General features: G+C 37.2%; 1 protein-coding gene and 1 non-coding gene across 2 annotated transcripts in view; one reads left to right on the plus strand and one right to left on the minus strand.

Annotated features, from left to right (window-relative positions):
- The window catches only part of LOC101747010 (zinc finger homeobox protein 3), a 144,088-nt gene that overhangs the window by 108,989 nt on the left and 8,840 nt on the right, over positions 1-26,259 (plus strand). The window lies entirely within an intron of this gene.
- Positions 15,463-15,560, minus strand: Mir3267a (microRNA mir-3267a). Its single transcript, NR_107552.1, has one exon. It is a non-coding gene; the product is annotated as a microRNA mir-3267a (primary transcript).

Below are 26,259 nucleotides of genomic sequence, written 5' to 3' on the forward strand. Positions count from 1 at the left end.
AACGCTGTCATATTATTTGATAAATTGCGATTCGAGCCTTCTGTTTAATTTACAAAAAAAGAAAAAAAAACACAACTTACGCGTGTGTTTCTTTCGGGTTCCGGTTAGCAAGTAAATGCTTAGAATTTATGATCAGTTTTTGTAAGACATTCTTTTAATCATAATTCATAGGCGTAATCTTTAACAGGCATTTTGATTATTCTAATTTATATTCTATATGACTAATGTTGATACTAAAACCTGATAAAAACTTTTACGTTTATCATCTCAGTCGCGTTTGTTTATAAATATGTATTAACTTACAGAACTTCATACAAGTGAAATAAGATCGCCCTATAAAATCGGTTCGAAATGTTGACATTGATACCCGCTGGAAATTAGACATTACAAGGGTATAAGTAAAAATGAACGATGTAGTAAATTTATGGAAACATTGTAACAAAATCCTTAAAATCTATAGCAGATGCTAAGGTGAGTTCGCGCGGCGTGGAGCGTCGTTAATGAAGAAATATTGCGGGCTTTTGATAATACGAGCGATAACTGCGCCGCCCTCGGCGCTGTGGCATTAATTACACGTACGACTGCGAACTATGGTAGGTATCCGGTTATAATGGAAAAATCTAGAATATTTTAATCTTTATTTCGATTTTCAATCAAAGTGAAGAAACGCTCACTGTATGTGTATATACCTACTCATACTCATGTTAAGTATATTCATTTCACAACTCACGTCCTTACGGATCCATCAGATCCAATAACTCTTGCATTAGATACCTTCAGCTCTAACACTAGGAGCAGGCTGAGGAACCCCGGTAACCGTACTCGTCGAACTCGACAAAGAGGTCGACGTGCAACCTAACCCATGCATCAGCCCGCTGAGTTTCTCGCCGGATCTTCTCAGTGGGTCGCGATTCCGATCCGGTAGTAGATTCATTCGCGAAGCAATTGCTCTTGAGTTGTTAGGTCTCCTTCGGAGGCGCTCGGGCAGTTGTTAGCAAATTCCCCCCCTCCTGGCTGAGCCTTTGCTCGCCCACCTGTCCTGGTGAAGCTGGAAAGGCCTCCGGGCCACCAGTAATGTTTCAATCATAAAAAAAAAAAAAAAAAAATCATTTCACAATAAACTTTATGATTGATTTAATACTTTACGATAAGCGTATAGAAAAAGCGATCAGCGCCTCAAGACGCCTAAGAAATCATTAACAAACAACGTTCTGATATCTTTACGGCTTTCATACGAAAAACGGTAAACACGCGACATATTTGTCGAACGAATATTCTACTCTATATGAAACCCTATAAAGCAGATTTTCGATTACGTATACACACGATGAAAATTTCGGCGTATTAAATTGAAACTATATCGACGGTCAGCAAATCCAGGCTGTGTTTGTTTAGGGCTCGCCCACCCTAAAATATTTATTTTATCTCGGTTTGCCGAAGTCTCGTCAATAGTTTGTTTCCATTTTAACCCCGGTCCAAGAGACAGAATCGAAATGAGGTTATAATTTATATTGGCTATACGCGAGGTGTTTGCACGGCCGTCGTCTGAGACTATGTTAAGTTCGAGTCTTCTAAACAAACGTTATCTTACTCAAACACCTTCGCAGAACTTATCCTCTGTGATTATTGATTTTTAATCTTTAAGGACGAAACTGACTTCCTGTTTGTTTTGTCTTGCTGGCGACAAATCTGACGTCCGCTTATGTTATCTGTCGCCTCCCGGTATCACATTACAAACGAACTAGGTCAGTTTAAATAAATATATACTTATTCATATAATTATATAGTTGACTTACGTTTTATTAAGGAACTTTCGCTGATTTGAAAAAACAACTTCGAATCTATACTAATATTATAAAGCTGAAGAGTTTGTTTGTTTGAACGCGCTAATCTCAGGAACTACTAGTCCGATTTGAAAAATTCTCTCAGTGTTAGATAGTCCATTTACTGAGGAAGGCTATAAGGCTATATAACATCACGGTAAGACCAATACAAGTGGAGCGGCACCAATAAAGAATGTTTTAAAATAGAGGTTTACATGGCTCCGTAACATTCTTTAATTCAAAAATATCTCCACTTTCTACGTAAATGAAGTGGGGGGTAAAATTTCGCGATATGCCGAAGTAGCCATTCCACGCGGATGGAGTCGCGGGAAAAAGCTAATATCACCTTAAATGTGTATTTATAAATAAATCATTACCGTAAATACTTTTGTTCTCGGTGCTACCTGATCTTAGATGCATTGTCTCGTTACAATTGTGGTTCTTTACAGGCAACGTAATCTTCAAACAAAATGGCACCTATTTTAATGCTGTGACGTAAACCGATGTTTTGTTTTTGATTTTATTGTTTGTTCTTTTGTTGTTGTAGAATCAACAAACAATGAAAGTATTGTTGCTTCGGGATTCTCAAATGAGTTTCTTGGAAACGTGCAATGCGGAATTAGTCTGATTAGAAAATTTTAGACACGTGCTTGTGCAAATACTTGTTGTGGCGCTGTGAGTATCGCACTACTAGGTACCACTATCTTCCTATTCTTTAGCCGAAAGTTGGGATAGTTGGTACAACAACTGTATACAGTAGCACAGTCGATCTCATGTTTCCCAGTATTATTATTTTTCAATTGCCGCGTTAAATCTGATTATTTCAATGCGCTTGAATGTCGTTTGGAATTTGGAACGAAAATAATGAACCAAGTCCCCACAGAGAATGCACATAGATTAGCCACATATGACATCATTCATGAACGGACTTTAAGAATTAGTACATTTTATTCATTTAATAGACAATTTAGATTACAAAATTACAAAATTGAAGTTGATCGGTAGGTGGACGAGCTCAAGGCCCAGGTCCAAATTGAAATAAGAGTTCCAAGTCTCAATTTACAATAAAACCTAAAATTTTAAATTTCAATATAATAATATTTTTTTATATTTAAAATGTTTATCTATTGTTGTCCGGTTGCCTGGCGCATTGATACAATACTCGTACTATCCTTCAAATCACGACTGTTTCAGGGCCGGTCACCGTCCTCGTCGAACCCGTCGCTTGCGACGAAGGGCTCGACTAGTGAATTAACCCACAGACACAGCCCACTGAGTTTCTCGCCGGATCTTCTCAGTGGGTCGCGTTTCCGATCCGGTGGTAGATTCTGCGAAGCTCTGCTCTTGCTAGGGCCAGTGTTAGCAGCACTCCCGGCTTGAGCCCCGTGAATTCACCTACACGTCAAGGAAAAGCTGAAATAGTCTCACAACGCTATCAGTATAGGTAGAAAAAAAAAAGACTGTTTCGCGATAAAATCCGCTCCACCGCAAACAGAAGTTTAATGAAAATTGGACATTAGAGCGGTGTAGCAATGTCTTAAATTGCATTGCGAACCGTACAACAACAATTAAAGGCAACTATTTAATTTCATACGACACAATAACGCGCACGTTATTGTCATGGTCTGTGTGTCATTAATTTATCCGTCTCATCAAGGGAATGTATTGTCACAAGTATCAAATTTACACGCCGATGCGTCCCCGCTAACAGCTGCCGATTTCAAACAAATACCTTGTATTGATAGCCCCCCTAAATTTTAACGCTTGTTTTTCACGTCCTTTATCTGGTTTTTGCTTATTTTAATCTTGTGTCTTAGACAAAAAAATATCTATATATTGTTTGGAAAAGCGACAAAAAATTTTTTTTTTATCATTTTTGTAATCCAAATGGACGCGCCAACTTATTGGGCCAATGATGCTAATCCATGCAGATCCTATTGTCTATTGACATGCCTTAAGGTACGAGGTATAGCCTTTGTTCAACATATTATGAAGTATAATATATATAGAGAGTAGTTTTTTTTAAATAACATAACCGTCTTATAAGTACAATACTCTTAACAATCGAACCACCCACCATCAAATCAGAGTTAGTTCTGTCTCCCTTTTAACCAGAGCTTTATCTACATCGAGTTTTAAGGCATCAATTTAGCCATGACCATCCAGCCGAATGTACACCTCTTCGTGACGTTTTGAGACTGCTAACTCTTGTAAGCGAGGTTTTATGGGCGTTACAATCGAAGCGGTGATAATCGAAGAGCAGAGCTTTTTCATTATCACCGCTGCCGATTACCATGAGCAGAGGAGATCAATTGTCGTTAATGTTATTAAAAGGTGGAATCCTCAATCGCTTTGAAATAACGACGCTTCAAACCGGAATGCATGATCGGTCCTTGGTAGAAAGAAATAAGATGGCAGATCTCATCGAACCTCATAACAATTTGATGTAAATAACTCTGTTTGCAAGAAACAGCGTGGCCAGCTTACCACATCACACCCAGGCCAGTCATTATTTCAAATATAATTAATAGTGAAAATTCTCTCGAAACGAAATGATTCTTTTTATAAACCGAAAAAAAAAATTGGTATCGTCCATTGATATACTCCATTGTCCGTACTCGCCCTACCTCGCCCCACCTGTACTGAATGGTCGAGCGTTACAATGAAAAATGTATTTTTTTTTTCTGTACTTATGCCCTTTTTGTCGGTGGCAACACTATATTTCACGTGGAACAATTATCATTGTCTTAGACACCTCTCCGAGTGCGGTCGCTGTGTTCTTTGTGTTCCCGACATATTTTACGTTTTGTTTCAACTTTGAGGCAACTGATCGCAGCTGAGTTTCTCGTGGCGTCGAAAGTACCAAGCAAGTAGGTTTCAATCGCATTAAATAAATTGATTTATGGCAATTACTGTTCGATAAAATCGATAACCTCACAAAGGCAAGCAGGATTTAGAATTGATTTAATTTAAACAGCAATTTACGAGCAGCAATAAATTAAACTGACGCGTCGACTGCGTGCCATTGTCGCCATTTTTTTTTTAAAACCATTAAAAAACCTATCAATGACTTCCATTCGTACGGCAATAATGAGAAAGTGTCCCCGATTATATATCCGTCTCTTTCGCGATATATTCACTTCGATATAAAAGAGAGGAAAAGAAATATATATTTGTAACATATTGTGCACCGAAATATTTGAATGTGTAACAAATTCTTAATAAAAACTCAATAAATCGCTATCGATAAACGTACATTGTAAGGGTTGTGTTATAGATTTAAATGAATATTCATGTATGAATTTACTGAAATGTGTTTTTAAAGCATATTGTAATAAATACAAAAACTAATAATATAATAAATTTACGTGGTATTTAAGAGCGTGACGTTAGACGCAAACTTATATGTACCTCATTATTGCTACATGTGACCCTTAAAATGATATTTAAACGGAACATTACCGTTTTAATCGAAATTATACACTATACGAATGTGCTGGATAAATAATCTGATAAGAAAAATTTAAAAATGGATTTGTTTTGTTCAAGAAATGTTTCGTTAACAATAGTGCACAGCAATAGTATCATTAGTTCGAGTTTTAAACAAGACTCATTGGCACTTATTAGAAAATGTCTTACAAGAACGCGCTGGAACCGTTCAAATAAAACATTCGAACGACGATCGTAAATTGGACCTTATAACGTATGATAAACTTTAGTTTCAAGGGCTCCATCGTAAATTTGTCACTGATGATGCGCCGTGCACAATGTCATGTCTAGAAGCGATTCGTCGCTAAACAAACAAGCTTTTTAAATGCTACCTAACTTGTCTTTTTATACGATTATTTGAATATTTGGATCGTTTCGGCGGGTTCGTGACACGACGCGGCACGGGGATCACGTGAGAGATATTTATAAAAGAAAGCCGTGTGTCGCCGATACAGCGCTATTTCCAATTTAATGATTGCTAATATCAAATCGGGCTTCGGGCATGTCCCCCGATCGACCTCTATCATCAGTTGCTCTATACAAATGTCTGATTCAACGTAAAACAGTTTGATCAGCTGAATTTATACGTGATATGAGGAGGTTCATATCGGAGGACTGCCTCTTTTTTTTTCTTTTTTTTTTTGCTACCTATGCTGATAGCCTTGAGAGGCTATTTCAGCTTCACCCTAACGTGTGTAGGTGAGCTCACGGGCCTCAATCCGGAATGTTGCTAACACTGACCCTAGCAAGAGCAGTGCTTCGCAGAATCTACCACCGGATCGGAAACGCGACCCACTGAGAAGATCCGGCAAGTAACTCAGTGGGCTGTGTCTATTGGTTAATTCGCTCGTCGAGCCCTTCGTCGTAAACGATGGGTTCGACGAGGACGGTGACCGGAAAGGGAACTGAAGATTAATTCATAAATCAAATGTTGTTTTTTTTTCATAATTTGGAAAATGCATGGAGAGGCCATTGTTTCTCAGATGTTAAACTGCTACCGAAGCCCATGGTCATCACAAGGCCGCTTTCGACAAAACCACTAGTCATGAGACATGAAATTTACGACTCTAGTCTCAATTATGTCGGTACAATAGATTTCATACCTTACGAACCTTTTTTGCCTACCTAAAAGCCAGTACCTTCGAGGGACTATTCTGGCTTCACCTTGGTGAATGGGCAAACTAACTTCTCGGCCTGAGAGAATTGCTTACATCAGCCTAGCAAGAGACCTGCCACGTTGAATCTACTACCGGATCAGACACACGACCCACTGAAATGATCCGGTGAGAAATCTAGAGGACTTAAACCGTTCAAACCATAATAGAGGATAACTTTGTGGCCAAAACGGGCCAGATAGTACGAACCTGAGCATGTTTAAGTTACTTTAACACAAATCAAACTATTAAATCAATTCAAACAAACTTTAAACAAACGGGAAAAATATTAAATATCAAACTTCTGTCGTGCTAATTCCACATTTAACGGCTCTCCAAAAAAACTGCAATCACCCCTAAGCCATAAACAACCAGCTACTGAAATGTTTAACCACAAACTCGAAATAAAGCTACATCGCAAGCTATAAAAAGCCTAGAAAAAAACGTTTGAAAAACTTCATCAACAAAAAGTGACAAAAAAGAGAGTCCCCGCGTGATAACATGCAAATGTCGCGCTGGTTCACTCATTACGTCACCATAAAATCATAACAACAATAATTACAGGGGCAATTATAAAAAAAAAACTTCGTCAACACGCGGCAAGTGTGACGAAAAACCGCTTACCATGCGCCCACATAGTTTGTTTTCAATGCCAAAAAAAAAAACTTAAAACGGGGGCGCCTCCGTCTTATGCAAAAAAGTCCTTACATATTCACCCCTCGCGAATTTAACTTTAATGAATGCTCCTCCACATTTTTTTCCGCGGCAATCGACGCAGTTGTTTTGACGGATCGCAATCTAGCCACTAATTGCTTTTCCTCCTCGGGGTGGGTCTTTTACCTCGCGAAATTACGTTTTATTAATTGAATAATATTAATGATACTTTCCTCGAAGCGATCAGTCTATAATGAAGTTTTTATTCGTCGTCCAGTGACGCGGCTCTCACTTCCCGTGGCAATGTTTTTTTTTCTTCTTCTTTCTATTCCGTTGATGTTAATTATGTTTCTAATGGCTCCCGTGATACACTTCCATTAATAACAACGTCGGACGTCTCTGCCTTCCTCTCAAAGAATTAATAATTTCATATCTCGGAATTAATAGATATATCTACTGCATTACACTGAACGGAATGCGGTGGAGACTGTGAACTTCGTTGCATCCAAAAACAAAATCACCCTTAATTTAAATTTGAATGCGTAAAAATCTCACAATACCCTAATTATAATGAAATCTCTAGTTATTATAAAAGCGGACAAGCGAAACAAAATATCTCATTATAATGCAGTACTTCATCTGAAATAGTTTAATCCGAATATTCGCGGCAGCTGCGGTGTATTTCGCCGAAAAAACGTCATAAGTTTATCTATGTCGCTTTAGCTAAATAAACGTTGATTCATATCCAAGCGCATAAAATCCGACGTATTGTTCTCCACGCTTATTATTACTACGTTTTATTTAACCATTTTATTTTATTATCACAACGATTTTTTTCGGCGACGATCCGCGCGTTTGTATAATTTCTTTTGTTCCCCGCACTGGTATGGTTTCGTTTTTTTTTTGGGTGTTTTTTTTTTTTATATTGTCGAACAACGTTACCGTCGCGTTTGTGATTTATTCCCCCTTTTGGGTAAAACAACACTCGTGCGAGTTACGATTAGCCGGGTATCGTAATATCTAATTACTATGTGCGAGCACGTACAGACATAACTCGCATGCTTCCTCCCACCGATGTTCTTTATGGGATTGGATCCTCGTATTTCGGCAGCCTCTTGGTACCCATAGTTTTTACTAACTACATTTTCCGCTGTTACCCGATATCTTTAACGTTACGGTATACGGAAGAAATGTTAAGATTCTATTGAAAAAAAGAACACAGTGCACGCTACCCACGCAAATAAAATAGATAACAGCTTTTTATGTATGCTTCTCGGTCCCCCGGGATGAGCTAATGTTGGTAATTCCAAATTCAATCATCTCAAACAAAGGCCTTCTCTCGCGTAGCTAAATGGCGTTTTTTAATCGGATATTATAATTAATGTTCCTTTTGTCGCGTGTTGACGTTCCCTCGCGCGAACAATGGGATTTCTAATAGAAAGAGATATAAATATTTTTTCTTAGAAGCGGGTGGCTACCTGACGATAAAACACAGGCGACAGACGAGGTCCGAGCCGAATTAAATTAGAATAATAAACAATCAAGGGCTCTCTTTGTATGGATGCCCAAATTTAACATATATATTTTTTTTAATTTATAACTGTTTTCAATGTCGTCCATTATTTTACTTTTAAACACATCAGAATCTAAAGCTATGCTACGCTACGCTCACTGCGAAAACTCAACCCGCAATCGAAATAAACCATTGAATGAAACAACAAACAGTCCGGGATGACCCTCGACTCTCATCCAAACGAACATCCTCGCGAAACTTGAATCAACGTATTTTTTATGAAGCGACGTAACCCTCTAAGCCCGCGTCCGAACCCTTCCCTAAAAAAAACACTAATAGTTAAATGTATAATACTCGTGCGTAGCCGGTTTTTTTAGTTGTGGGTCTAAGGAGCAAGCAATAAAAAACTGCATTATATCACAGTGCCTCCCTTCATTATGTGTCGCGAAGACCGAGGGTCGTTGCGAATGTGTGCGTGCTGTGTTTTCACATTATTTTGCAGATTGTAATAAACACGACTTATCATACTCTTTTAAAATTATATTAATATATATATGAGTTTATACATACATATAGAATAGGTTGGGGAAAAATTCTTTTCGCATTATAGTATGTATGAACTTGTAATAAAATCTCTTTATCTATACACTATTTGTATCTGGCTGGTTTTGGTATCATTAAAAGTTTAAATTTTAAAGAAGATAATTCCAAATTCAAATTAGGAAATGTGTGATTTTAATTTATTTTTCGTACTGTCAAGATGAGTGAATCTAATGAAGAAATTCGATACATTTTAAAATTTTGCTACAAAACAGGTAAAAATGCAACACAAGCCGCGAAAAATCTTTTTCCCCGACCTTATACCTATATAACTAGTCAGGTCATAAATTCTGTCACATGTTTAATGTAAAATAATGAAACAAGTTTATTCATTATGTAACCATACATATACCAAAATGAACTTAACAAAACATAGATTCTTATGACACTAAAGTTTATTCAAAATGACCTCCGTGATTTTGAATACAGGCCTTCAATCTGCGCGGCCAGTCGTCTATCGCAGCACGAACGAGGTCCATGTCAATATCGGCGGCTGCCTTAATCAAGGATGTCTTGAGTGACTCCAAATTGGGATGAGGCTTTGAGCGCGCCTTTTCCTTCAAGTGTTGCCATATCCTGTAATCTAACGGATTCAAATCTGGACTGGAGGAGGGCCAGTCTTCGTGCCGGATGAAGTCGATTTCACGCTCCGCCAGCCAGTCTTGTGTGCTCTTCGCTCTATGAGCTGGCGCCGAATCTTGTTGGAATACCCAGTGCCTGTTATTGAACATGGTATGAGAAACAGGTTCCACAAGGTTCGTCAGGACTGTATTTTGATACACAACTGCATTCGTTTTTACACCTTTCTCACAAAAATGTACCTCTGTTAAGCCCCAATAAGAAACTCCCAAACATACCATGAGCGAGGATGGAAAATGACCTCGTTGGACACGCGGAATACGGTTGCTCGCTTCTTCACTACTGTGTGCGTACACCTTATCATTTAGTTTGTTGTAGCTCTCTTCTACGGTAAAAATTTTTTCATTCGAAAAAAGAATTTCCCGATATTTTTTTCCCGCGTACCGCTTCAACAAAGCGCGGCATCTCTTCAGTCTTAGGTCCATTAGACGAGCATTCAAACGATGTCCTGTTTTTCTTCGATATGCCTGAAGCCCTAAGTCTTCATTTAACACCCTTTTCACCGTGGTTCTGCTTAACCCCATCTGAAGGGCCAACAGTTTCTGCTTACGTTTGGGATTTCTTTGAATTCGCACCTTCACAGCTTTTATCACTGCTGGAGTCCTAACAGACCGAGGGCGACCACTTCTTGACCTGTAAACTACACTAGAGTCTTCATTGTATCGTTTGATGGTACGATAAACGAATCTTTTGGTTATATTCAAATTTTTCAGTATGTTAAAAATTTTAATTGGCGCGTAACCGCAACGATGCAACGCAATAACTGCAACACGGTCTTCTTTAAGCGTCCACTCCATATTTAAAAATGAGTAAAATTCTAAAAGTATACATTTTTATTTTCATGAACAATTCGAAATTCGAATTCAATAAACTTTTTTGTGGCCAGCATTCTAAAAGAAAAGTTTTTACTGTGTGACAATACTTATGACCTGACTAGGTATATCTATCAAATCTCTATAGTCTCTATCTCTATAGTCTGCACGAGTAGGTTCCATCACCCTGCCTATTTCAGCAGTAATGCGTTTCGGCTTGAAGGGTGCAGCAGCCGCTGTGCTCTAAAAAGGGAGACCTTAGAACATGTCTCAAGGTGTGTGGCGGAGTTTACGTTATTGATGCTTAGAGGCTAACCACTTAACGCCAGGTCGGCTGTGAGCTCGTCCAATCATCGAAGTAATAAATAAATAAAAAAAATTACATGATGATATGACCGGTTACTAATCAGAAAATACTGGTATCAATCGGCTATTCCATACCTGATCCTGCGGACCGAGTGGTAAACAGCCGACGTCGCCCTAAGCAAGTCATTACGGATCCTCCCGATCCACTAACGGTACTTTTACTCTGGTGACCGATCTCATCGAACCCGTCGCTTGCGACGAAGGGTTCAGTAAGTAAACTAACTAAATAGACACAGCCAAATGAATTTCTCGCCGGATCTTCTCAGTGGTTCGCGTTTCCAATCCGGTGGTAGATTCTGCGAAGCACTGCTCTTGCAAGGCCCAGTGTTAGCAACACCTCCTGGTTTGAGCCCCGAATGCTCGCCTACACGCTAGGGTAACGCTGATATAGCCTCTCAAGGCTATCAGTATAGGTAGGGGAAAAAAATGTCTATTTCAACTACTATTATTGCTACTAGGCCCCATCAGCAATGGTAGTCGTAAAGTAAGTGGTAATAGTATGAAGGAATAACAATGTTAGATAACATAAATAAAATGAAATTACTTAAATAGCCAATTGAGCCTTTATGGACAGCTCCCACTATTCTACTTAATAGAGTTTGAAGAACAGCAGTTCTGTAACGCAAGACTTCGGCTTCAGGCTTGAATGTTGGCGGCGGTAGCCACTCTACATCAGTGTTTGAGCCTTCAACCTATAGGAAAGTAAACAATTGGTTAAAAAATACACGTCATGTATCATTATCATGATAGGTTCTTCGATAACCGCTTAATATCAATCTCGTCTAATCCAGTAGATGAAATAGCGACTTTAAATTTAACACAGTCAGACTATGTATATGTTAAATCATGTTCATGTTTATTTCGTCACTAACAATTAAAGTCCTTTGGGCCACGCTTATAAATTACTTTTTGTCCCCGCTATTGATTCACATCCTATTTTTTTAGAAGCCATAAAAATAACGACTGTCTAACAATTGTTAGCGTCATAAATCGAAATCAACGTTTCCGAACGCTCAAATGTTTTCGATGCAGTTGCTTCATTAGATTCGGGGAGTGCTTACGCAACAAAATAATTTAAGTATGTTTTTTTTGTGTATTATGTACATACACAAGAAAAAAACATACGTTCTGTGATTTTTTTTTATATTTGCCCTAAATATCTATTGGCTTTTGTTCCTCTGTTTTTGGTTTGCTACCGGAATTTCTAACTTAGAAATAACAATATTTGTAAACATATGCATTTCCATTCGAGAAAAACAGCCAATCGAACACTTGTATAATTCGTTTTAGACCATTTGCGTTATTACGAAAAACAATTTAACAAAAAACCACCTAATACAGGTGAGTTTTCTAAGAATTTTCTTGGGATTTGCAAGTCGTAATCTATTTTTAAGGTTTAATTTCGCATATCTTATCGTCAAAATATTATTTCTGACGTTTCGAATACTTTACCTACACTTTTCTTGGCCACGGACATTCAGAAAACGTGAGACTAAACAGTGAAGTAAAATAGAAAACTATTATACTTCACTGTTTAGTCTCACGTTAGTTAGTGTTTAGTCTCTCATAAAATAAGAAAAATCTAAATTAAAAAATTATGATTTTTCTTATTTTATGGCAACGAATGTATGGATGAGTTCATAGCCACCTAGTGTTAAATGGTTATCGGGATCCCACAACGTAAACTCCCCAAAATTCCTTGAGACATGAGATGTAATTAATTGTATTCTATAAAAACTCTCGCTCTTCAAGTCCAAACGTATGTTGCATCGTGACAGAAATTGATGAGATGGTGGTACCTACTCTTTCTGCATGCGTTCCAGTGTGACAGGTTGAGTGGGGCAGCCGCTGGCTATTTTACTCCGCGAAAAAAGGTAAATAGTCACCAGTAACATAGCAAATTAAGTATTCATCTTGAATACTAAAAACGTCCCGTGCGCTAACTTCGTATGACTAAGAAACAATATTTTAATTAAGATTTCGATCATGCACGAAACTAAGGTTTTAATGGAAATTTAAAACCGCAATCCGCTTCGAATACATAATTCGGATTTAAAGTCATTCCCCGGATCGGATTTCGTGTTTTTACCGAACGCTGTTCGTAAATGACTCAAGCGACAGTTTACCTGAATTTAGGTAGGTTCGGAAATTCAAAATCATTTAACTTGCATACTATAGGCATACTTATGGAATGTCATTATAAACTATACCACCGGCCGAAGCCACCGGCCGAAGCCACCGGCTTCATAAAGAACCGTAGTCCTCAGAAGACCCGGCGAAGCTAACTCAGCGGGCTTGTGTTTTTATTTTTAAAGTTTAGTAAGTTTTGAATGCAGACGTTCCATAAATAGTAGACTGAGAAACATTGCCCAGTTCTTAAACTATAATTTTGTTAGCCTTGAAAAGATTTATCCCACAATTCAAATCGGAATTATCTTTACGTATCCACAACAAATATAGGTTTACACTAGGCGAGTCATACGATCATTAACCCATAGAGCTGATTAAAATAATAATGAAAACTACAGTGAAGATACTACCAACTGATTATGACAAGTGAGGATATTAATGTAAGTTAAATTAGAGAATCCTGGAGCAATAAAGTCGATCCTAGAAAGAGTAATGCAACGCTCATTACAAAACTACATTCTACACATAGCTTGTAAGTTTTGCTGTCAAATGCACGCATTTTTTTCCATCTACAAAACATCCCAATCTTTACCAAAACAAATAGAATTTAAACGGGGAATCGTAGCATGCAGCGTATCGCCATTCCGAACCATAAAAATAATCAAATATATTCGTTCCATCTCATTTGGCGTCTTCTTAAACGATTTCTCTCGTCCGTCCTTTATTACCGAAAGCATAACTCCTCATTTTGTTTTTTATCCCTTACTCACGCCACCCTAGTGGGGCATAAACCCACAGTGGGGTAACTAGTCCGTTTTTTATGTTCTTTCAAGGGGTTTTCCATAAACCACATTATTTACCTTCCACGATTACTAACGCTGATTTCGTTGAAGCACTTTAAAACAGAGACTCATCTGCTCACATGACATTGCGGTTTAATTATGCGTGTTCGTGTCAAACAAAAATTATTCTTAACGAACAAACAAATAAGACTAAATTCCTTCGGCCGCGTAACTTATAGCACATCTGACAGGAATACATAATAACACATTGTTTCATTTTCGCGAAAACGCACATAAAGTGTTTTATCAGTGGGAGCCCACATATTGCGAGGGGACGGGATTTTTTCCTCGTCTAATGCGGTTAATTTCCTTTTTCCTCTTTATTTATAGTAATCCGTTTATAAGGTGATTACGGAAATGTGTTTTTGTGGACGTAAAAGAGCGCAGCGTGGCGCCCCACACGGTGCGTTCTTTACGAGGCTTAGGTGTGCCAACAGAAAGTATAATCACTACATAGTATAAAACAAAGTCGCTTTCTCTGTCCCTATATCCCTGTGTATGCCTAAATCTTTAAAACTACGCAACGGATTTTGATGCGATTTTTTTAATAGATAGATTTAGCGATTGCTGAGGAAGGTTTATATTATGTATAATAACATCCATTAAATAGTGGAGAAATCAATAAAAAATTACAGTTTCCGAAGCGAAGCGAGTACGCGTCGCTAGTGAATTAATAAAGTAAAAACATGGCTACCATTTAACACCCTTATATCGTAGCATACGAAAGGAAATCCTTGCGAAAGATTTACGTCGTGCGATGTTATGTTATCTGTAAATTAAAAATAACATTCGATTTGATTGCGTTAAACAGAGCAGTTTGCGATCCTGCAGTCCATCCAAAACTACATGGTCTACAGCTCGTTCTCACGTGTGCTCTAATAAAAAATAACCATTTTATTTCGACGAAGCACTCTGTTACACGCAGTATCAATGAACAAATACAAAAGGAGCGTTGCGTTTTGATAATAAACTAATAGGCCTGTGGTAGTCGAAATTCGACTATAATTAGTTGAAATTAAAATTTGTACACTATTATGATATATAAACAAATAGTATGCATGCGTGTGTGTGTCAAATACATGGTAGTGTGTGTAATATTTTTATTTGTTGATTTAATGTATTTTTTATGCATAATTAAAAAAAATATTGACATTTGCACTCCTTCTCTATAGTCTCTATAAGTGTGGGAAATTTCATACTCCTCCGTCCGCGCAATTTTCGTAAAAAGGGGAACAAAGTTTTTGCTTCACGTATTAATATAGTATAGATAAATGAAAAAATCTTCCAGAATATATTGGGACTAGGAACGCGTGTTACGAACTTGTCAATATAAAGTTGCCCTTGATATCGCATTCACATAATATTAGACAAACTGCGCAATAACATATGAAATGTAAAATTTAAGGAAAACTATCAGAGTTCCGCATACTGATTTAATATTGCTTCAATGGGTGGACGAGCTCAAAGCCAATCTGATTTTAAGTGGTTGCCGGATCTCAAAAACATCAATACTTAATGCCGCCACCCATCTTCGGCGGAATTTTTAATGTGGCCGTGCCTTAAATATAAACCGTACACTGATAACGAATGAAGCTAGACTGGTATCTTATTTATTGGTGGTGTGGCGCCTTCTAAGCCCACATCGGTAGTTATCACCACACTGCTTGCCATGAAGGGATAGCCGTTGTACTGTAAAACTGATACTTGAGAGAACTCATGTCTCAAGTTAGATCGCGGCGTTTACATTATTGATTTGTATGGACTACGTCAACCACTTAACACCAGATAAGATATGAGCTCATTCATCCATCTAAGGAACAAAAAAGCCTATGCATCGTAATTAAAAGCTTATGACGGTGAAAATTAATATTTCTATGAAAATACGAATTGAAAACAACTCTATGATTTTTTTTTTATTGCTAATATGGGTGGACGAGCTCACAGCCCACCTGGCGTTAAGTGGTTACTGGAGCCCATAGACATCTACAACGTAAATGCGCCACCCACCTTGAGATATAAGTTCTAAGGTCTCAGTATAGTTACAACGGCTGCCCCACCCTTCAAACTGAAACGCATTACTGCTTCACGGCAGAAATAGGCAGGGTGGTGGTACCTACCCGTGCGGGCTCACAAGAGGTCCTACCACCAGTAAATGTCTCAAGTAAACGCATTTATCGCCAACCTTCTAGTAACATCCAAACCACTTCATTCCCTTCAAACTTATTTTAAAGAAGAACTAGAAGCAATCGTCACTCTGTCTAAAACCGATCACCACCACGACGATCTTTTTTAGTAGAAACAATTTAAAATAACATTAAAATTACATTTAAACTTGTCTATTGGTTTATAAGACCTCAAATTGTGGCATCATTCACACCGTGATTTCTATGAGTCCGATATGTCAATCTATATGTTAATACGTGAAGGAAAAACTTTGTATCCCTTTTTACGAAAATTGCGTGGACGGAGGAGTATTAAATTTCCCACACTTATAGAGAATATAGAGAAGGAGTGCAGAATGTTAATATTTTTTTTAAATAATGCATAAAAGATACATTAAATCAATAAAGAAAACATTACACACACTGCCATCTATTTGACAAACACACACTTAAATACATGTAGGTATGTATACTTTGTTTATTGTCAAACTTTTTTTATTTAAAGTCTGTGGTCAAATGGAGAATAGATTAGTATGTATTGTTTGTCTTTAATATTATTTGTTTATAGTGTAGTCTTGGCGAAATCTGTGAATAAATAAGTGTACGTCTTTGAGAATAGAACCATAATAATGTTCAAATTTAGAATTTAAATTAGTTATAGTCGAATTTCGACTACTGCGGGACCACTAGTAATTATCGATTGCACCTATAATTGAGGTGACATCTGCCATGAACTTTTGTCAATTTGTCAATGTTTTGTATTGATGATCACTTTGTTGGTGCAACTTATTAAATAAATAAATAAATAAATGTAGTAAAAGGCGTGAGTAATTGATACATGCTAACCAAACCGTTAACAGAACAGCATTGGGAACCCAAATAGTGTCTACGCTCGTAATTTCCTGGTATATTTCCTACACGAGAGACTGAATTCTGTTGTCTGACATTGAGCCAGAAATCCTTGACCTAATCTTCGCAACTTGTATTTTAAGTGTTTACGACTCCATCCACAGTCTCGTATATTAAATTTATTAAAAATAGACTGACTTCCCGTTGCTTATTTTACAATTACGTTTTTTAAAGTGATGATATATTTATTCATAGAACACTTTTAACGAAATTAACGTATACACAGAGCTTCTTAGTATCACCCTCTAAAAATAAAAAATAATTTCGATATATTTTACACCATACCTACCATAAACAATATTAAGTAATGTATGGACTCAAAATAAGAAAAACTTTTTATTTATTTATTTATAATAATGCATTTGTAATATGATATTGTTTATTTTTAAAAAATATGCGAACGCGAAATGAAATTCCTTCTCGAGGTAGCTTGTAGCGCCATCTAGGTCTTGACACAAGCAATTCCCGTGTTACTAAATTACTTTTCGAATAACCTTGTATTAAATTAATTCAGTACACATATCACGTAACACCAGACAGTTCTGAACTCGGGAACTAATTAAAAAAAAAACAATTTTATTCAATATTCATTTATTACGGAGAGTACATACATTATCAACAAAATTTACAATTAAATGATCTTATTTGTAGCTATCAATGCGCAATGCATTTCAAATAATTCAAAACACACAAGAAACATCTAAATTCTCGCGAGCGAAAAACGAACCTCATTATCAAAGACTTCCACCCTCCTTTTGCATATAATTGCGTCTTTCCTTGAAAAATGCCTGGAGCATTGATTTAAGCATGCAAGGTGTGCAATAATAACGCTGCCTTAGAAAAATATTTCCCAAACATCACAGCCGTACAGATAAAAATAGAACACAACACACCAAAAATAAGAACTATTTTCCTACGAATTGTCTCAAAAGCAAACAATATTTACGGAAAACGCTCAGAAAGGGACTCGGGGAATATCGCACCCTCGATTTTTTTGAGGGCATCTTTTCCTTAATTTATATAGAAATATTTCGTTTCATCCGACGTCTTTGAACGCGATAAAATTTTCATTTTTCTTTCGAAGTGATAAAACTGATTTAGAAGTTCAAAACTTTAATGTTTAAATTTACATACTAAACATAAAGAGTAACAATTCGATTTTTCAAATGTCTTAGTCGTTTCGGCGTATCTAATAAATAAATATAACATACTGCAAATATTGTGAATTGCCAATGAATAGATTTAAATTTCCTTAAATATATTTAATTTACCAGTTCCATAAATACACTACTTACCAATTCACGGTGCGCTAACGTCGGTCGTAGTTTCAAGAAAAATAATTCTTCGCCGCTTTCTTACAAGAAATCGTTATTAAAAATATATCCTCCGTTCCCCCAAAGAAAGTTGACTCATAATAAAGGTTCGGTATAATTTTTCCTTTTAAAAGTTTTTGATTAGATAAAATAATGGGGTGGCCCGGGCGGAGAAGGCACGGTCGCTCCGGGCGATGCGTCGATATTGGCTATTCTAATTATTGTTTTTCTCTGAATGTTTACGTTTCTTTGTAAAACGAAAAATCACCTCGTTAGCCGTCGGTTTCTTATGAAAATGTTTACATTTACAAAAACTCTATACAATTAATCTCGTTTACAAAAATACAAAGCCAATAAAGTGTAAGATCAAAGGGCTCATGATCGATTTAAATTGGCTAAGCATCGACATTGAAGAGTGACACGGTATTGACAGGGCCCTTTGCGTCGTTTGCATCACCTATTTTTAATTGAATGCGAACAGTAAAACAAACTAGGGTATTTATTTGCGTGTATCCAACAAAAAAAAAACGAAACTAAAGATGCGCTTGAATATATCAGTTTGCTTAGTGCGTGTTTTTAACGTTCTCGATAGCGTAAAAGTTAACTCAAATCTGTATGCTCTTGGAACAGCGGCAAACGTAGGCAAACGTTCCAACTCCATACAAATTTGAGTTAACTTTTACGCTAACGTGAACGTTAAAAAACTCGCATTAAGCACACTGAGCCTAAACGTGAATAGACAATACCTATTAAAATAATTAACCATATGCTCGGAGTTAAAATTGTATTCTAGATATGTACAAAAAACAAACGTATTTATTTGAAAATTGAAAAGGAAAATTAATTTGAAAGAAACAATGGTATTCAACAAAGTTTAATCATGAGAGAAAGTTATTTTTTTTTGTGTCTAAACCCAACAAATAATAACTCCCCAAAAATATAAAATGTCACAGCGGCATCGGATCCCCGATTTTAGGGTTGTCCCCTGCTTTTTTTCAATTTAAACCGTTTGACAAGCCGCGCGTCGAACGCAGCAATGGCCTTTCCGACAGCATACAATAGTAGTTTTCAATAAGATTGGTCACACTACACTAAGCAATGCAATCAATCAAAATTGCATCGACCGATAGGCTCCGACGCACGTTCTCCCCGACCTACCAACGATCGTTGGCGCACGAGGAAGCCATTACCGATCAGTATTATCCCTATGTTCATTAAATATGAAAAAACCACACTATAAATATACAAAGATAAGATAGATAAGATCTTTTTTCTTTCAATGTATTTTGGATTAAAACAACTCATTAGAAAATAGTATAAATATTATATATTTACTCTCGGTGATTGGTTGAAAATACCTTAGGCATCGAGTCAGCTAATGTAAATAATACATGAAGTGTAATGTGTGTATAAATAAATAAATTAAAAGAATAAGAACTGGTTTTTCAACTACCAGATAAAAGCTATCCAGCTGATAACTTATAAACGGACTGAACATAAAACACTTAGAACGCTTTTAGTCAATTAACTATAATATAATAATAATTCGTTCATGTTTTATTTTACCTCGTATATAATATTTTCGGGTATGGTATATCAACTGCAGCAGATCTTTCTGTGATTAAGAATCCTATTTCGGTACTTTCTGTTTAAAAATTATAGTGAAAAGTGTATTGTGACACCACATTAGTACCACCCTGATTTGTTAGCAATTAGTCAGTTGTAGATGTCTCAAGGTGGAATGCAAAATTTACGTAGTTCATATCTATGGGTAACCACCTAAAACCAGGTGGCCGTGAGCTGATTCACCAGTCTAAGCAAAAATAAACTTAACAGAACTTCATCTGTTATGTAGGTAAACCCGATAAGTGAAAGGTACTAAGTAAGAACTTTTCTAATTTATTTTCATAAAGATTTTAAAGCTCTCACTGTTATTGATCATCAAAAATCCGTATCCTGTAAGCGCGAGCGATTTAATCAGCTTTTTTTTTAAATTTACATTAATAAACACTTAAAAATATAAACGAAAAAAAGTGTAAAGGTAACAGCGGGCCAACCTCATTAATACTAATATAATTGTAAAGGTATAATTTGAACTTTTTCAAACAACTGATTAGGATATTATTAATGCACAAGGCGACGCCCTCTCCCAATGTTTCGGGTACATTTCTTCATTTGTGTTTTAATAAAAAAAAACACAAAAAAGGTTTATTTGATTTTTCTTTTTAGAATTCCGACATAATTATAGTTTACGAAACGGCTACCGAAACTTGTTTCGTTTTAATAAAAACGCTAAATTTTGTTTATTTTGTTTTTTTTTGGATTTTAATTTTTATATCTAAACTATATGTACTGTGGTTTCAGTGTTGAATAATTAAAATTCACTTAGTACTTTAAAATATTGTGTTAGGACATCAATAAATTGATTATATGTTTTATAGTACGTGAGACATATTTTTAAATATATTTTTTACAATGTCAAAAGGTTATTATTGTTGACATACAATGTTGTTACTTTTGTCACCATAACGCCCATCACATAAGTAAGCTAAATGTATGAATATATCCATTACCTCATATCGTGGCTTGGTGATACTATAGCAAAAACTTTCGCGTAACAGGAAAAACAAAAAAAAAACATTTGAAAAAATCCTCGTTCATTTATACATGTACATAGATCGATAAGGTTCGTATAGAAACCATAGACGGTAAATCTTAAATGAAATAATATCGTAAAATTACAATTTTCTGACCTACCTCAACTTTCCCATGAGTTTTCTTTCCAAACTCAGTGTTAATTGTGCCGCCCTAAAAACCGCCATTTAACCCCGCCGAGGCCGACATGCAAATTAACCCTTTCGCAGCCTGGTTGTTTGCGCTAAAGCTTTATTGAATTAAGTTGTCGACTTTGCCCTTAATAAGGAAGGGTTAGGGATGATACCTTTGTAAGGAGATTCCGGAGGTTTGCTTTAATTAATGACTCCCTCGAGGCCTTTCATTAGCTTCTGCGGCTGTTTTAGTTATAATTTAACGGGCTTAAGGTTGTCGGTCGGGTGTTAATGCGAGATGATAAACGCTTCTTCATTGTTAATTGAAATACGGGCTTTATATTCGGATGTTATTCAAATTAATATGACGATACTTTTTGTTTGTGTTGATTGACGAAGAAACTTACATCACACCTGATGTTAACTTCAGAACAAATCTTACTTTAAGGTTAGTTGAAATAAAAATAGGAACAAGTTCTTAAAAAATCGTACGAATATTTGTTTGAAAATGTATTTGTTCCTTACTACTTTACCACCGGGACTTGTTTCTATTGAAGGTCGGATTAATAATCTGTAAATAGAGAATTTGGCATTTGCTGATTTCACATATTAAATTCAAGATCTAACCCTGGATGTCGTTGTATCATATGTGTTTCCGATAGTCATAATATAAAAGAAAATGCTAGTTCAGGCTGTTTCGAGTGTACCTTCTGTTCATTTTAACTAGTGTCCGTCTAGTGATCGAAGTTCGACCATAATCTTTTTTTTTTATTGCATAGATGGGTGGACTAGCTCACAGCCCACCCGGTGTTAAGTGGTTACTGGAGCCCATAGACATCCGTGACGTAAATGCGCCACCCACCCTGAGATATCAGTTCTAAGGTCTCAGTATTACAACGGCTGCCCCGCCCTTCAAACCGAAACATTACTGCTTCACGGCAGAAATAGGCAGGGTGGTGGTACCTACCCGCGCGGACTCACAAGAGATCCTACCACCAGTAAAAAAATCACTGATATTCGAAGTTTTTATGTACTTATTGCGTAATTGATGAACGACCTCGCGTCATACCTGGTGTAAAATGTTCACAGGAGCCCACGTCACAAAGTGAATTTGATCGAAGTCTTGTTGGTACAGTACAGGGGGATAGCTATCATATGACGGGTATCCCACTGCCCAAGCCGAAACTCCTCACTGCTTCACAATAAAAATGCATTACTCAAAAGACATCTGTTTAAGCAGATGCATTACAAAGGAAATGTATCAAATTAAAAGGAAAATCCTGATTTAATTTAACGAGCTACTTCAAGATTGTAATATCCGTATTCAGCTTTCCGCAATCACGGAACATCAAAGCGTCGTCCGCCCTCCCGCGCCCTCTTGCGCAGACAACCCAAGTTTTCCGACGGAAAATCGGTTCGCTTGAACCAACCGTCCAACCGCGTTAATTGCTTAATCGCCGGCGGGGGCGTTAATTGGCTGACCACTTCCCGAACACCGCCGACAATTCCCGACAACTTCCGATGAGTTTAAACGGTAATTACAGGGCGAGATGTTTAATTACGCTCCGTCGCCCATTCGGACACTGGGAATTAATTACTTGGGTAAGAGCTTGTTTATTTGAGAGGGGATCGTGTTACAGCCGTTTAAACTTTTGATTTTAAGGGATGGAATTACGGTGTTTTCATTTTTCCTTTTTTGAATATTTGACTGCGGCGTCTGACGACAAAATTAAATTTTGTTGTTTTGTTAACCGACGGAAAGATGGAGATTAATTTTTATTTACTTATTCTGTTATGAGCTGCTTACGTTTGTTTAATTATTTGAAGTTGTTATTTTCCGTTATGTTCTTTCTGGTCGTTCCCTCAATGCTGAGGATCATGACTGTATGTCAATCTTCTCCACTCGGTCCGGTTCTGCGCCATATGTACCGCTCCCTGTATCTGGCCTCCAGTCTTTGAGTTAGTCCACCCATCTAGCTGGCGCTCTTCCTCTTCCGTTATGTAAGTATCTTTAACTAAAGAAGATTAATTAAAATAAAATTAAAATTCTATAAAATTGTTAGCAGATCGAGAGTGCACTATTTTGCACAATGACGTCAACGTTTAAGAGCACGACACAAATTCTAAACCGACATTAACTTTGTTCTCACAAAAACTGGAAACATTTAAATCTGAGTATTCCGTAAGCCTAATCCTATTGTTTTTGAACACGCCTTTTGCCTTTACCAGGTCTTTGAGTAAAATCAAATATGGCATCAGTCAACAGCCTAATTGTGTATAATTTCACAAGAGATTCCTCATTGCATCCTCGTGCTAATTATAGTACAGGAACTGGAATACATTAGACACGCGACTGAAGGCGACAGATGGTAATGATTACCGGAGATTACTGTAATTGTGTACGATCCTAGTTTTGTAGGTCACCGGGCCCCAGCGCTAGATGTGTGAACTGTATTAGGAATAATTGTTGTTGTTCTTCAATTGAAACCAAATAAGATTCAATTAATTTGATCATTGCGGGGAAACTATCAACCGCACTTATAAACCAGCAAACTTTTAACTAATGTTAAAATTGTTTATCAGAGATTAATGAAATACATTGTATTATTACTTTTGTTCTCCGATTTATGGAATATCTTTCAACAGCAAATACACCTCGATTCTCCTCTCCCGTTATAAGCAAAAACAACAACAACTTTCTTACCTAATTGAATCTAAAAAAATCAAAAAAATATTTAGTTTCACTTACGTACCTAACTTATACAACAATAAAATTTTTATCACGAGATTCACTTTATTAATTAATTAACCAACACGAACATTTATGAAATAACGCTAAAATTAAGATATCTCTTTCCAAATATGTCTACTTGTAGCTGAGTGAATAAATACAACCCATGAACATTATTTTGCTATGAGTTTTGTACAAATTCAGCACTATATGTCTTGTTTTGTTGCAACATAACTTATGTTGCAAGCCAGATTTTGTTTCTTTTTATTTATGTGTTTTTATGTATCTTTAGCTTGTGATGTGTATTGTGAGCCTAATAAAATAAATAAATAAATAAAATTCAAATCAGATTAAGTACATAATTAATGTGATCTTAGAATGCTTTTAAAGATATGAATATATTATGAATCGTACCAAGATATCATACGTGTAGAAACGGCTACAAAGCATGATGCGTATGTCATCAAACAATGAAGACAACAATCAAGTTGATTCGAAGCGTTCGTAAATTCTTAATATCAAATAATTCGAACAAAACTAGGCATAGGACACGAGAAAATTCAAGAAGGAGTTCGATAACAAGTCTCGATTACAAATTAAACAGACTCAGTGTCAGCAGGCAGAGATCTTCTGATTTATGGAGATGAAAAAGAATCTAATTACAGCAAGAGCTCGTTTGCCGGCCTTTAATTGAGAACTTTACCTCCCACCCCCCGCGCACCCCTCCGCGCATCCCTCGCTTCTGTTTGCTTTCCCCCTAATCGCACTCTCGCGTCGATTACATTTTTTCAACAATTTTAATTTCGTTTTTGCCTTTAATTTCGTTCGCGCGCGCCTTTCTTTTTTTCTTCTCCGTTCGTCGGGCGATATTTCTCACCGCCATTATACGGATTGTAATGAGATTTTCTTTCATTATGTTTAATCTCCCGATTAATTCAAATGCTAATCTCCTCTTTTCACGTAGCTTTTTACGGTCTAAACGCTACCGTAACGAAACGGGGCCGTATTGCAATCTACTTCGGATTTCGGGCGCGACATTTAGAAATAATTAAGCTACGTGACTTGTGCTGATCGGATCGGCTCGACGGGCCCCGCCGGGCGGCTATGTCCAAACGGACCTGACCGATTACGTCGTCAATAATTTAATTCGCAGCAAATTCAAAACGCCGGTACTCCCCCAGATAGGTGCGTCGAGACGTGTCCGGAACGCCAATGCTCCGTCCAGAAGTCGGCAAATTGAAAACACCTCGGGCGCGGCTGTAAACACGTCACGTGATTTAGGTTTTAATCAAGTAGGGACGCACCGCCCCGCTGTAATTGTGACAAATCCTCTGTTTGTCCGAAGAAACTTTTAACTCGGCGCCGTAACGGTTCCAAACGGTTCTTCGCACGTGCCCCGAAAGAGGGAGACGCTTTTTTGTCGACACATGTGCTCAGCCGTACCCTCGCCCGAATACGGACTCTTGATTAATTTTTAATATTTTTTCTTCCAGTTCACGTACGCAATTTTCACTTTCCCGCTTAGGCAGCGCACATTTTATCTTCCTTCCGGTGAAAAATGACGTCACGTAGCTTAATCCATTAACATTCCCGTGTTACACATAGCTTTGAGTAATTTGAAAACCTAGTTAGAGTTAATCAGTCAAGATTGTTACAGTAAAGCGTTTCGCCCGCGCTACACCTACGTTCCTCATTAACGAATTAGTAAGAATTGCAATTGTCGCACTTAACTGTTGTAATGACCTCAATGAACATTTAACGCGATGACGCAACATTGCCTGTGATTTTATAAGTACTTAAAATTTTAACAGTCGTATTCTGCGCATTTTTCGTGTGGGCTTCGTTCGTTTTCCTTGAGATGTTGGCTAAATTAGATTAAAATGCTTACGTTGCTTACGTTGCTCAGAATACAGCTCGAGTTTGCTACAATTATCGCGTGGCGCATATCCCGATTAAGAGCGACGCCGCGACAATTAGGTCGGCGGACACACGCATTAACCTGAGCAATAAGGATACGTCTAAGCACTGGGCCGGCTACGCTAAATTCGCTCCGTATATTAGTTAACGTAAAGATTAATGGACAAAAAAAAACTTCTAACGAAAATGAACGGTCAGTAAAAGCGGCTTGCCTCCCCTATTTATAAATCACATCCGCACTCTTTGTAAATTCACCTTCGTAACCCACCCTCCGAGTTCAAAGAGTACGCCGTCCGGGGCAATGTCCAAATTATAAATTCGCATTAGATCGGACGCGCACGGTTCGTTTACCATTTCATTTTAGTTCAATATCGCCACTCTACTTTGTTCCACACACTCCCTTCCGCCCGTCGCCCCCTTGCGCCTTAAGACGCCGG

Source organism: Bombyx mori, chromosome 11 (assembly GCF_030269925.1).
Source record: "Bombyx mori chromosome 11, ASM3026992v2".
NCBI classification, from domain to species: Eukaryota; Metazoa; Arthropoda; class Insecta; order Lepidoptera; family Bombycidae; genus Bombyx; species Bombyx mori.